A 13567-nucleotide genomic window follows, 5' to 3' on the forward strand; every position below is an offset into this window, starting at 1 on the left:
AGACATAAAAAGCTATTGAAAAGAGAATCATGGTGGATAATGAAATCAGAGGCACTGTTTTGGTTAAATGATAAAAATGAAATGGAAATATTTTTTATAATAGGCAGAAATGCATTCTCTAATAACTGATATGCCGCCTCCCATTATGAAAGAACGTATAAGGGGCTTAAGCCTGGGACTTTCTTTTCATTTTGACTTAAGCGTCTGCAGTCCTCCTATGATATGGCCACATCTGTTGTACCCTTTATATTGGTTCACATTTTTGTCTAGATGGTGTTATTAGGAAGGATCGCTGATCCAATTGTATCGCTTGACTATTTGTTCTCTGATAGTTAAGGTCTAGTTATCTCATACTTACCTTATAAGTTTGTAGAGACTTATTGTTTGGCCCCATCACTAATGACTTATCAACGGTCTCATATGCCCATTGAGACACTGGGACTCTTCTATCAATAAGGTCCCCCCTGATTCTGGAGTTCTAACTGTTTCCTCTCTGTTCCATCACAAGGTAGAGATAATCACTCTAGTCCCCCCAATAAGTGAAGTCTATTGTCCGTAGTCTCCTCTCAGGTCAGATGCTGTTCTACTTGCAAGAAAAGGGACAGAGCATGCAATTTGGCTCCGCCCCACTGTTGTTTTTAACCAATAGCATACTTATTATGGTTGCGCAGTAACACCACGCAGTGAACTCATTTTAAATCAGGTGAGAACGCTGAGTGGTGTAGGCAAGAAGAAGAGCTCTGTGTAGCGTGAAACAAATCCTCCCTGTAATGTGCTCCCATTGTGTTCCCTCTCCCTTGTGTTGTTCACTGATTTAAAAGGATGTAAAATCAAGAAATGGAAGTAGTGAATGAGAACTTTTAAAATCTTTCTGCATTATATTTATGCCCTATGCACTATGTCACATTTTAGTTAGAGCACCACAACATAAAATGAAGTAGATTGGAACCCCTGGATATTTTAAACTTAAAAATTCATGCTGAAGTTGGTCCTTACCCCAAAGAGTAAGATGGAATATAATGCCCCTTTTATCTTCTACTGCTAAAACAAGTGAAGGGAATTTATGTATTACAGAAGAGGGTACTGTTTGTGTTCTTGGGAGGGGGGGGGGGTGTTAGTTTGATTCCCCCTTAAGATCTTTCTTGCCTTTGCTCAGCTCTCTTACATATCCCACCATCCACCTACAAAACCTTTCTGGGCTGCACTTCTATGCCAGATATTTGGTTTTTGGTTCATTCACTTCTATTGAGCAGTTTTGATGTTCTGTTGATTAATCTTATGCTGCCTCTTCTTTTCCCGATTGTCAGAATTGGGTTGGTAAGCCACATTAAATTCCCCTATAATCTTTACCTGTCCGCTCCATCCCCCCCCCAGCAGGGGTAAAGTAAAACAAGTTTACCTTCTTCCCTTGCAGGATCACTCGTCAGGTTTCAGTGGTTTTGCCCTTATAAGGGTGTCCTTATCTAAAATGAGTAAAAATAAAATTAAAGCACAGGTTACATTTAATCAAATTATTTGTCCCTTTAACCTTAGTAGTGGATGTGGTTAAATACATTCTCTATGTGCCTGAATATAGAGATTCATGTTGTATCTATATACAAACCTGCAATCTAGCTGAATAACAAAAGGCCCTATTGTTTTTAGATTTAGATGTTTCATACAACAACAGCTCTTATGTTGTGCAATGAAAGCTTTGTCAGGTGATCTATGCTGGATTGTCATAAAAGTACATAAAAGAAGGAAGATTTTTAAATTTTCCACATTGTGTGATACTTGAATTTTAGAAATAAATTTATTAGTAGCATTCTTTATTATTTTACTCAAATATAAAACACTACAAAAGCCTCAAACATACAAATAGATCTCATACCACAATCTCTTATCCACCTCTATATATTACAGAAACATCAATCAATAAAAACTTCAATCAATAAAGACTCACAAAGGCAGTTACAGCCCTGCTTATCATTCTTGGCACACATAGGGGCACATTTACTAAGGGCCGTGCGTAAGTTTTCTGTCGGACTTTTAGGTGCACGTTGCTTGCACATGTATTTGTGTCGCACGCAACCATTTTGCCGTGCACACTGGACTGTTCTTCATGTGACACAAATTTCTGCACTGAAGGGGACGTTTTGGTGCTCAGTTGGACCGTGAGCCAGATTTATCATGCAAAGTCTGACAGAAGTGTGTCACACACCCTATTTTAAAGGTGCACCAAAAAAAGTGCTGTACTCTGTCGGAGAAGTGCAGAGGAAGCCAGATTCATGAAGAACGTGGACCAGAAATCAATACAAATGTGCAAATGCTAAACAATAATTTAAAAGAAAAAACAATGGGAGGGAAAAAGGGAAAAACCTAAAGCTTGTTCTGATACTGGTATTGGCCTCCTCTGCATTAGATTGGTATGGGAACTCATTTTAACTCTTCTGTGGTAATTTACAAATGAGAATCACCTGCGATTTATTGTTGGTAGGCCCCATTTCTTTGTCTTAATGGTTAAGACAAAGGAGCTGTCTGAGGACATCAGAACTGCTATTATTAGCAAACAAAAGACTTCCAAAGGTTATAAGACCATTTCCAAAGACCTTACTATCCCAACAGTGCGAAGTGTTAATAATAGGTTTGCCAAGAATGGAACCATCAAGAACCTCCCCGGACATCAGGGAAAGAGGAAAATTGAAGGTTGCCAAAACTGTTTTCATGATTTCAGTCATGAATTTTAATAGGCACCATAGGCTGCACACAAAACCAACCAGATATTTATGGGCAAAGGCCAAGGAAGTCACCAATGCTGAAGAAAATATAGTAAAAGGAATGTCTGATGTTTGTCAAAGCATACCTTGACAAACCACAATCCTTCTAGAAAAAGGTTCTGTGAACGGATGAATCAAAAATAGAGCTTATTGGCAAAGCAAGAGTTTGTTTACAGGTCGCACAATGAATCTTATAAGGAAAAGAACACCCTACCAACAGTTTAAGGTGGTGGAGGATCCATAATGCTGGGGGATCCCTTTGCTGCTGCTTGACTGTATGAGAGGAATCATAAATCTATGAGGAGATTCTAGAGCAAAATGTCCTACCCAATGTAAGACAACTTGGGTTGAGTTGAAGATCATGGGTCCTCCAGCAAGACAATGACCCAAAGCACACATCCAAAAGTCTGTTTTTAAATGGCCTGATCTCAATCTCAATAAAATCTTTGGGGTGAGCTGAATCTGCCATTGTAAAAAGAAAGCCTGCAAACATTCAATAGATTGAACAAACAAACTGCAAAGGAAGAGAAAATTATAGTACCGACGGTTCCCAACTTAAGAGCAACTGACTTACAGACGACCCCTAGTTACAAATGGACCTCTGGATGTTGGTAATTTGCGGTACTTTTTACCTAGGCAACAATAATCAGCTGTAGAAGTTATCAAAGCTTTATTGTTAATCCTGGTTTTTATAACAACCCAACATTTTTAAAATCCAATTGTCACGGAGACCAAACAAATTTTGGCCGGGGTTACGATTATAAAATATACAATTCTGAATTACATACAAATTCAATTTAAGAACAACCCTACAGAACCTTGTACACAACCCAAGGGTTGCCTGTATAATACTAAATAAGGTTAGAAATAGACATCAGTCCATCAAATCCAACCTATTAAATTATACTGTGTTGATCCAGAAGAAGGCAAAAACCCTGCAAGGCTGATGCCAATTGGCCCAAAGCAGGAAAACATTCTTTCCTGACCGATAATATGGCAGTCAGAACAACTCCCTGGATCAAACTACTGGAGTAACTACTTACAAAACGTTTTATTCCCATACAATGTGATATTACTGCTCTTAAGAAAGGCATCCAGGCCTGTCTTGAACATGTACGAAGAGTCCTCCTGCGGCAGAGAGTTCCATAGTCTCACTGCTCTTACAGTAAAGAACCTTTGTCTATGGCGATGGTAGAACGACCTCTCCTCTAGGCGCAGAGGATGCCCCCTTGTCCTGGTCACAGGCCTAGCTATAAAAAGATCTTAGTAGAGATTTCTGTACTGACCATTTAATCTGACATGTGTCACTATAAGTGGTCATAACTTTGGGATGTTTTAACATATCCAGGTGATTTTGAGATTGCTTTTTTCGTGACATGTTGTACTTCATGTTGGTTGAGAAATTTAAGCAATATTTTTAGTATTTATTTAAGAAAAAAATTAAATGTGGCGAACATTTTTAAAAAAAATTATGTTTTTCATATTCAATATCACACAAAATAAGTTGATAACTAGCAATTTCAATATGTCTGCTATAACTTGGCAACATTTTTCAAACATCCTTTCCTTTTTTTGAGGATGTTAGGAAGTGACTTTATAAGGCTTATATGATAGAAACCCCCCACAAATAACAACATTTTAGAAACTGCACCCCACAATTCCCAAAAACTATGTCTCTCGGACATTGAATTGCTCCACACGTGCATATAAAATGTTGTATGGGTACACAGTAGGGCTCAGAAGAAAAAAAGGGCTGTTTGCCTTTTAGAAGCCACATTTGACAAGAAATCCTTTACATGTGCCAGGATGCATTTGGAGAGCCCTAGTGGTACAAAACTGGCACCATTAAGGCACCAAAATTTGGCACCATTAAGGAAAGTACACAGCTTGGAGAATTAATAAAATATGTACTGTAATGAAACATTTAATAACCCCCCAAAATGTGTAAAATTATTTCTCCCAAGTATGGAAGTACCCCACATAAAATGATGTATGGGCAAATAGTAGAGGGAAAGAGGGATGTTTGCCTTATAGAAGATACATTTTACAGAAATCTTGTACATGTATCATGATGCATTTGGAGAGCCCTAGAGGTACAAAATTCAGGAAATTACTGTATATCCCTTAGAGCAGCGGTTACAACCGCTGGGCCACGGCCCACGACCAGACCGTGGAACAGGCACGCCCCAGCAGACAGCAGAGACATACTTCTGTTGGAAATTGAGGGGAGAAGGCGGCAAATGTTGTCTTTATTATTTTCCTTGGGCCACCGCTATGGACATTTCATTGGGGGGCCCTGCTGGGGGCATTGTATGGGGGGAAGAGCGCTGCTGGCGGCATTATATGGGGGGGCACTGCTAGAGGATTTTCATTAGGGGGGGAGCACTGCTGGGGGCATTATATGGGGGTGGGAGCACTGCTTGAGACATTTTATGGGGCCACCGCTATGGACATTTTATTGGGGAGGGGGAAGCACTGCTAGGGGCATTATATGGGGGAGAGAAAGCATTGCTGGGGGCATTATATGGGGGGAGAGTACTATTTCAATCATTTTATTAGGGGTGGAGAGCACTGTTGGGGACATTTTATGAGGGGTGGGGAGCACAGCTCAGGGAATTTCATTGATAGGGGAATTTCATAGGGGGTAAGAACTGCAGGCGGCATTTCACTAATGGAGGGAGCACTGCTGGGGGCATTTCATTATTGGGGATCACTGCTGGGGACATCATTTTATGGGCTGGGGAGCACTGTTGGTGGAATTTCATTAATGGGGAGCACTGTGTCGAGGGAGCTCACCTGAGGAAATTTTATTGGGTGGGGAGCACTGCTTGGGACATTTCATTGGAGGGAGCACTGCTGGGGTAATTTCATTGGGTGAGTGGCTCTGCTGGGGACATTTCATTGTGTGGGAGGCTCTGCCTGGGACATTTAATTGGGTGGGAGGCACTGCTGGGGACATTTCATTGGATGGGGGAGTCTGCTAGGGACATTTCATTGGAGGAGCACTGCTGGGGACATTGCATTGGGGGTCTCTGCTGTGGGCATTTCAGTGAACAACCCAAAGACAATAGGGAAAATATAGGGGCTCCTATATAAAAGGGGCGTTATAATGTCACCTTTTCTGTAGCAATCTTCGTATTAAGACATTAAAAGAGGGTTACAGAAAAAGGGGCACTATATGGGATGGGGTTAGATATTGAGTATTTGTAGGGCACACTTTTTTTTTTCAAATGATCATGGTAAGAGGGTTACCTGGCCCTGGTCCCAGGAAAAAGAATTTAGGTGCAGCTGGTCCCCATATACAAAAAGGTTGGGGAACACTGCCTTAGAGAATTCAGCAAGGTGTAATATGTGTAATTGCCCCTACAGGTGTATGATCCAATTAGGCCCTAAATAGTAAAATGGTGAAAATTTGCCCATAAAGGTCACTTTTACCCCTTATTTTTGTAAACCATAAGGAATAAAAGATAAAAAAGTATCCCCAAAAATGTGTAAAACTATTTCTCCCGAGTGTAAAAGTGCCCCACATGTGCATATTAAATGTTGTATGGGCGCACAGTAGAGGGAAAGAGGGATGTTGGCCTTTGAAGGCACACCCCTCGGAGAATTTAGCATCATGTAATATGTGGTGTATTGTAATACATGTGGTGTATGATGAGCATTTGGAACATACAGGTGGTTGTGCATGGATGCCCAAGATGAAAATTGCAATTATTTGTGGAAAGTTTCCTGCCCATTACGTGATGCCCAGTTTGTGCCACTGTGAAAGGTAGGTCTCTCATTAGGTAGCCATGTTTCCTGAAATGAGAAAGACCCAACATGTAATCCTAAACGCTATCCAGAAAATACAATGATAAAGCACCAAGTGTATTCCAGACAGAACTTGGAGAATTACAAAGGATATGCTAACAAATCCAGAGGCTTGGAGGGGAAATAGAAAACCGAAAAAAAAATAAAACCAAGTGACCCTAGTTTGCAAACTAGATCCGTAAAGGAAATAATCAAGGGGTATCGGGAGCATTTTGACCTAACAGTTGTTACAATAATTCCTTTTTTACAGATTTATTCACAACAAAGGTTGGACGTAATTGTGAGCGTGTTGCGTATGAGGAGGTGGAATATACCAGGGGACCAATTAAAATTTTGTCACTTTGGAGTTCTCGCAGGTCTCGTAGTAGTATATAGTGCCCTTCCCAACCCCCCTTTTGAAAGAGACTGTTTTTTGAGTCCTTCCTTTAGAAGCAGACTTGAGCAATTCACCGGGAAAATGTTGCCCTGGCAAAACACGGGGGACATCTAATCCAGAGGTACTGGGGCCCAGTCCTTCTTGTCCAAATATTAGTGCCTTTATCACCACTTCTTGAAAATGGAGAAATGATACGGCATGACCTGCACATTGGAACTGGACGTAAGAGTTGGCCAACACTTGATCTAACCCACCCATGTATTTATTGTAAGCCAGGAAGCAGTCTGGCTTGGGGGCAGTGGTGGCAGTACCATGTACAGGGGTGAGGGTGCTGGAGTACCCATGAATTTTGTCCTTATACTTGACCAACACCATGTTCTGATTGCTGAGTGCCTATGATGTCCCCCCTTTCTAAGTGGCTGCCTAACAAGGGATCCAGGGAGACCTCTCTGGTTTTTGCGGACAGTGCATGTAGAAAAGACATATAACCACATTTGATTAGTGTAGCAAAAAAGTCTTCTTTTATCTGTTTATAAAATCACAATACAAGCCATAAAGTAGAAAAATTCATCGTTATGAGAAATACCTCTTTACAAAAAATGAAATGTCCATTTCTTTATCTTGGGTTGTAAATCAAACAATTCCCAGTAGAGATTTGCACTGATCCTGGCTGTGGAGACATTTCACAAGCCATAAAGCCATGTCTGAAGAAGGAGGCGTGACCTCCGAAACGTCACGAATAGAGATGAGCGAACATGCTCGTCCGAGCTTGATGCTCGGTCGAGCATTAGGGTACTCGAAACTGCTCGTTGCTCGGACGAATACTTCGCCCGCTCGAGAAAATGGCAGCTCCCGCCGTTTTGCTTTTTGGCGGCCAGAAACAGAGCCAATCACAAGCCAGGAGACTCTGCACTCCACCCAGCATGACGTGGTACCCTTACACGTCGATAGCAGTGGTTGGCTGGCCAGATCAGGTGACCCTGGGATAGACTGGCCGCTGCCCGCGCTGCTCGGATCATTCTGTGTCTGGATGCCGCTAGGGAGAGAGCTGCTGCTGGTCAGGGAAAGCGTTAGGGTGTTCTATTAGCTTACTGTTAGGCAGGAGTGATTCTCAAAGAACCCAACAGCCCTTCTTAGGGCTACAATAACGTTCTACTTTTTTTATTTTAATTTGCATCTAGTACCATTTTGTGAGGAATTAGCAGGGGGACTTGCTACCGTTGTGTTTAGCTCTTAGTGGCACACATATCCATAGCAAAGACCGAAGTGGGAAAATTTAGTAGGGGTTGGATTTCAATTAGGCACTAACTCAGTGTCATCTCATCTGGCATAGTAGTGTGCTTTGATACTTGGCTAGAAAATAGCCATAGGAGAATACAAAGAGCTTACTTACGCCTACAGTAGCGTTCTATATATTTGATTTCTGGTTGATCTGCTGGTGGCTGTACTTTCTGCAGTGCATGTACTAGCCAATTCTGAGCAATTTGTAGTGAGACTTGCGACCGCTGTGTTCTGCGCTTAGTGACGCACATATCCATAGCAAAGACCGAAGTGGGAAAATTTAGTAGGGGTTGGATTTCAATTAGGCACTAACTCAGTGTCATCTCATCTGGCATAGTAGTGTGCTTTGATACTTGGCTAGAAAATAGCCATAGGAGAATACAAAGAGCTTACTTACGCCTACAGTAGCGTTCTATATATTTGATTTCTGGTTGATCTGCTGGTGGCTGTACTTTCTGCAGTGCATGTACTAGCCAATTCTGAGCAATTTGTAGTGAGACTTGCGACCGCTGTGTTCTGCGCTTAGTGACGCACATATCCATAGCAAAGACCGAAGTGGGAAAATTTAGTAGGGGTTGGATTTCAATTAGGCACTAACTCAGTGTCATCTCATCTGGCATAGTAGTGTGCTTTGATACTTGGCTAGAAAATAACCATAGGAGAATACAAAGAGCTTACTTACGCCTACAGTAGCGTTCTATATATTTGATTTCTGGTTGATCTGCTGGTGGCTGTACTTTCTGCAGTGCATGTACTAGCCAATTCTGAGCAATTTGTAGTGAGACTTGCGACCGCTGTGTTCTGCGCTTAGTGACGCACATATCCATAGCAAAGACCGAAGTGGGAAAATTTAGTAGGGGTTGGATTTCAATTAGGCACTAACTCAGTGTCATCTCATCTGGCATAGTAGTGTGCTTTGATACTTGGCTAGAAAATAGCCATAGGAGAATACAAAGAGCTTACTTACGCCTACAGTAGCGTTCTATATATTTGATTTCTGGTTGATCTGCTGGTGGCTGTACTTTCTGCAGTGCATGTACTAGCCAATTCTGAGCAATTTGTAGTGAGACTTGCGACCGCTGTGTTCTGCGCTTAGTGACGCACATATCCATAGCAAAGACCGAAGTGGGAAAATTTAGTAGGGGTTGGATTTCAATTAGGCACTAACTCAGTGTCATCTCATCTGGCATAGTAGTGTGCTTTGATACTTGGCTAGAAAATAGCCATAGGAGAATACAAAGAGCTTACTTACGCCTACAGTAGCGTTCTATATATTTGATTTCTGGTTGATCTGCTGGTGGCTGTACTTTCTGCAGTGCATGTACTAGCCAATTCTGAGCAATTTGTAGTGAGACTTGCGACCGCTGTGTTCTGCGCTTAGTGACGCACATATCCATAGCAAAGACCGAAGTGGGAAAATTTAGTAGGGGTTGGATTTCAATTAGGCACTAACTCAGTGTCATCTCATCTGGCATAGTAGTGTGCTTTGATACTTGGCTAGAAAATAGCCATAGGAGAATACAAAGAGCTTACTTACGCCTACAGTAGCGTTCTATATATTTGATTTCTGGTTGATCTGCTGGTGGCTGTACTTTCTGCAGTGCATGTACTAGCCAATTCTGAGCAATTTGTAGTGAGACTTGCGACTGCTGTGTTCTGCGCTTAGTGACGCACATATCCATAGCAAAGACCGAAGTGGGAAAATTTAGTAGGGGTTGGATTTCAATTAGGCACTAACTCAGTGTCATCTCATCTGGCATAGTAGTGTGCTTTGATACTTGGCTAGAAAATAGCCAAAGCAATAGGATAGCATTGTTTGGTTTTAAAAACACAAAAAAAAACAAAAAACACAAAAAAAAACAAAAAACACAAAAAAAAACCAAAAACACAAAAAAAAACCAAAAAAAGTTAAAAAAAAAAAAAAGTTATAACTCTCATTTTAAAAATGTTTAACCCGAGGGCTAGGGGTAGAGGACGAGGGCGGGGACGTGGGCGTCCAACTACTGCAGGGGTCAGAGGCCGTGGTCCTGGGCGGGGTGAGACACCACCTGCTGATGAGGGAGCAGGGGAACGCCGCAGAGCTACACTCCCTAGGTTCATGTCTGAAGTTACTGGGACTCGTGGTAGAGCACTGTTGAGGCCAGAACAGTGCGAACAGGTGATGTCGTGGATTGCTGACAATGCTTCGAGCAATTTGTCCACCACCAGTCAGTCTTCCACGCAGTCCACCCATGTCACCGAAATCGCCACTCCTCCAGCTCCTGCACCTCAGCCTCCTCCCCCCCAGTCTGCCCCCTCCCAGGAAAATTTGGCATTTGAACCGGCATACTCTGAGGAACTGTTTTCTGGACCCTTCCCACAGTCACAAACCACTTGTCCGGTTGCTGCTGAGCAATTTTCCGATGCCCAGGTTTTCCACCAGTCACAGTCTGTGGGTGATGATGACCTTCTTGACGTAGTGGAAGTGTGTAAAGAGGTGTCCGACGATGAGGAGACACGGTTGTCAGACAGTGGGGAAGTTGTTGTCAGGGCAGGAAGTCCGAGGGGGGAGCAGACTGAGGGCTCGGAGGATGATGAGGTGACAGACCCAAGCTGGGTTGAGAGGCCGGGTGAACACAGTGCTTCTGAGACGGAGGAGAGTCCTCGACCAGAACAGGTTGGAAGAGGCAGTGGTGGGGCCAGACGGAGAGGCAGGGCCAGAGCTGGTGCATCAGCGCCAAATGTGTCAACTAGTGAAGCTCCCGTGGCGAGGGCTCTTGCGGCGAGGGCTAGATCTTCAGAAGTCTGGAGGTTCTTTAAGGAAACACCGGATGACCGACGGACTGTGGTGTGCAACATTTGCCAAACCAGGCTCAGCAGGGGTTCCACCACTACTAGCTTAACTACCACCAGTATGCGCAGGCATATGAATGCTAAACACCCCACTCAGTGGCAACAAGCCCGTTCACCTCCGGCCGTGCACACCACTGCTCCTTCCCCTGTGTCAGCTGCTAGTCAGCCCCCTGCCCAGGACCCTGCCACAAAAACCCCATCGTCGCCTCCACGATCCTCCACAGCATCCACCAGCGTTCAGCTCTCCATACCCCAGACGCTGGAGCGGAAACGCAAATATAGTGCAACCCACCCGCACGCCCAAGCCCTTAATGTGCACATCTCCAGATTGCTTAGCCTGGAGATGCTGCCCTATAGGCTAGTAGAGACCGAGGCCTTTCGCAACCTCATGGCGGCGGCCACCCCTCGGTATTCGGTCCCCAGCCGCCACTACTTTTCCCGATGTGCCGTCCCAGCCCTGCACCAGCACGTGTCAGACAACATCATCCGTGCCCTGACCAACGCCGTTTCTGACAAGGTCCACCTGACCACGGACACGTGGACGAGTGCTGCCGGGCAGGGCATCTATATATCGCTGACGGCACATTGGGTTAACTTGGTGGAGGCTGGGACCGAGTCTGACCCTGGGGCTGCTCATATACTGCCGACGCCGAGGATTGCGGGGCCTACCTCGGTCCAGGTGTTTCAGGCCTACTATGCCTCCTCCTCCTCCCACCCCTCCTCCACCTCCTCCTCCGAACTACCATCCGTGGGCACGGCGCCATCAGTCGGTAGCTCTAGGCACAGCAGCAGTGCCGTCGCTAAGCGACAGCAGGCGGTGCTCAAACTGCTGAGCCTAGGCGACAAAAGGCACACCGCCCAAGAGCTATTACAGGGCATCACGGCGCAGACTGATCTGTGGCTGGCACCGCTGAACCTCAAGCCGGGAATGGTTGTGTGTGACAACGGCCGTAACCTGGTGGCGGCTCTGCAACTCGGCAGACTGACACATGTGCCATGCCTGGCCCATGTGTTAAATCTGATAGTTCAGCGTTTCCTCAAGACATACCCCAATCTGTCTGATTTGCTCACGAAGGTGCGCCGCATCTGTGCGCATTTCAGGAAGTCCAGCCCAGATGCTGCCACTCTCAGGGCAGCGCAGCGCCGCCTCCAACTGCCCGCTCACCGACTGTTGTGCGACGTGCCCACGAGGTGGAATTCAACACTGACCATGTTATCCAGAGTTTACCAGCAGCGCAGAGCGATTGTAGACTGCCAGATGTCAACTTCCACCAGAACTGGTAGTCAGGTCAGTCAGCTTCCTCAAGTCTACAATGAGGAGTGGACGTGGATGTCTGATATCTGTCAGGTGCTGAGTAACTTTGAGGAGTCAACACAGATGGTCAGTGGCGATGCCGCCATCATCAGCCTCACCATCCCGCTGCTTGGCCTGTTGAAAAACTCTCTGGTCAGCATGAAGTCGGAAGCTTTGCGCTCGTCACAAGAGACAGGGGAAGAATATTCCCTTGTTGATAGCCAAAGCACCCTCAGGTCTGTTTCTCAGCGCATATCGGAGGAGGTGGAGGTGGAGGAGGATGAGGAGGAAGAGGAGGAGAATGTTGGCGAGACACAAGAGGGGACCATTGTTGAGTCCTTCACTGTTCAGCGTGTATGGGCAGAAGAAGAGGAGTTGGAGGAGTTGGAGGAGGAGGAAATGGACAGTCAGGCCAGTGAGGGGAGTGAATTCTTACGCGTTGGTACTCTGGCGCATATGGCAGATTTCATGCTAGGCTGCCTATCCCGTGACCCTCGCGTTCAAAGAATTTATTCCAGCACCGATTACTGGGTGTTCACTCTCCTGGACCCACGGTACAAGCAAAATCTTCCCACTCTCATCCCTGCAGAGGAAAGGAGTGTGAGAATGCATGAATACCAGCAGGCCCTGGTGCACAAGCTGAAACAGTATTTCCCTTCTGACAGCGCTAGCGGCAGAGTGCGTAGTTCTGCGGGACAAGTAGCGAGGGAGAGTAGGCGAGCAGGCAGCTTGTCCAGCACTGGCAAGGGTACGCTTTACAAGGCTTTTGCCAGCTTTATGTCACCCCAGCAAGACACTGTCACCTGTCCCCAGTCTCGGCAGAGTAGGGCTGATCTTTACAGAAAGATGGTGAGGGAGTACGTAGCTGACCATACCATCGTCCTAAATGATCACACAGCTCCCTACAACTACTGGGTTTCAAAGCTGGACATGTGGCACGAACTGGCGCTGTACGCCTTGGAGGTTCTTGCCTGCCCTGCCGCTAGCGTCTTGTCTGTTTTCAGTGCAGCTGGTGGCATCATCACCGATAAGCGTACACGCCTGTCGACTGACAGCGCTGACAGGCTGACGCTTATTAAAATGAATAAAGGCTGGATTTCTCAGAATTTCCAATCTCCACCAGGTGAAGGAAGCTCAACCTGAATAATTGATCCACTCCTCCTCCTCCTCATTTTCCTCCTTCTCCTCCTCTTTGTACAGTAAAGCAGAGGAAAATGG

The 13567-nt window shown here is 45.0% G+C and overlaps 1 long non-coding RNA gene across 1 annotated transcript in view; it reads right to left on the bottom strand.

Annotated features, from left to right (window-relative positions):
* LOC140125686 (uncharacterized) overlaps positions 1-13567 on the bottom strand; it is a 47633-nt gene that overhangs the window by 13542 nt on the left and 20524 nt on the right. Inside the window, exon 2 of the long non-coding RNA XR_011854691.1 lies at positions 1400-1463. This is a non-coding gene — a long non-coding RNA (uncharacterized lncRNA). The remainder of the gene's footprint in view (positions 1-1399; positions 1464-13567) is intronic.

This window comes from Engystomops pustulosus, chromosome 4 (assembly GCF_040894005.1).
Source record: "Engystomops pustulosus chromosome 4, aEngPut4.maternal, whole genome shotgun sequence".
Taxonomy (NCBI): Eukaryota; Metazoa; Chordata; class Amphibia; order Anura; family Leptodactylidae; genus Engystomops; species Engystomops pustulosus.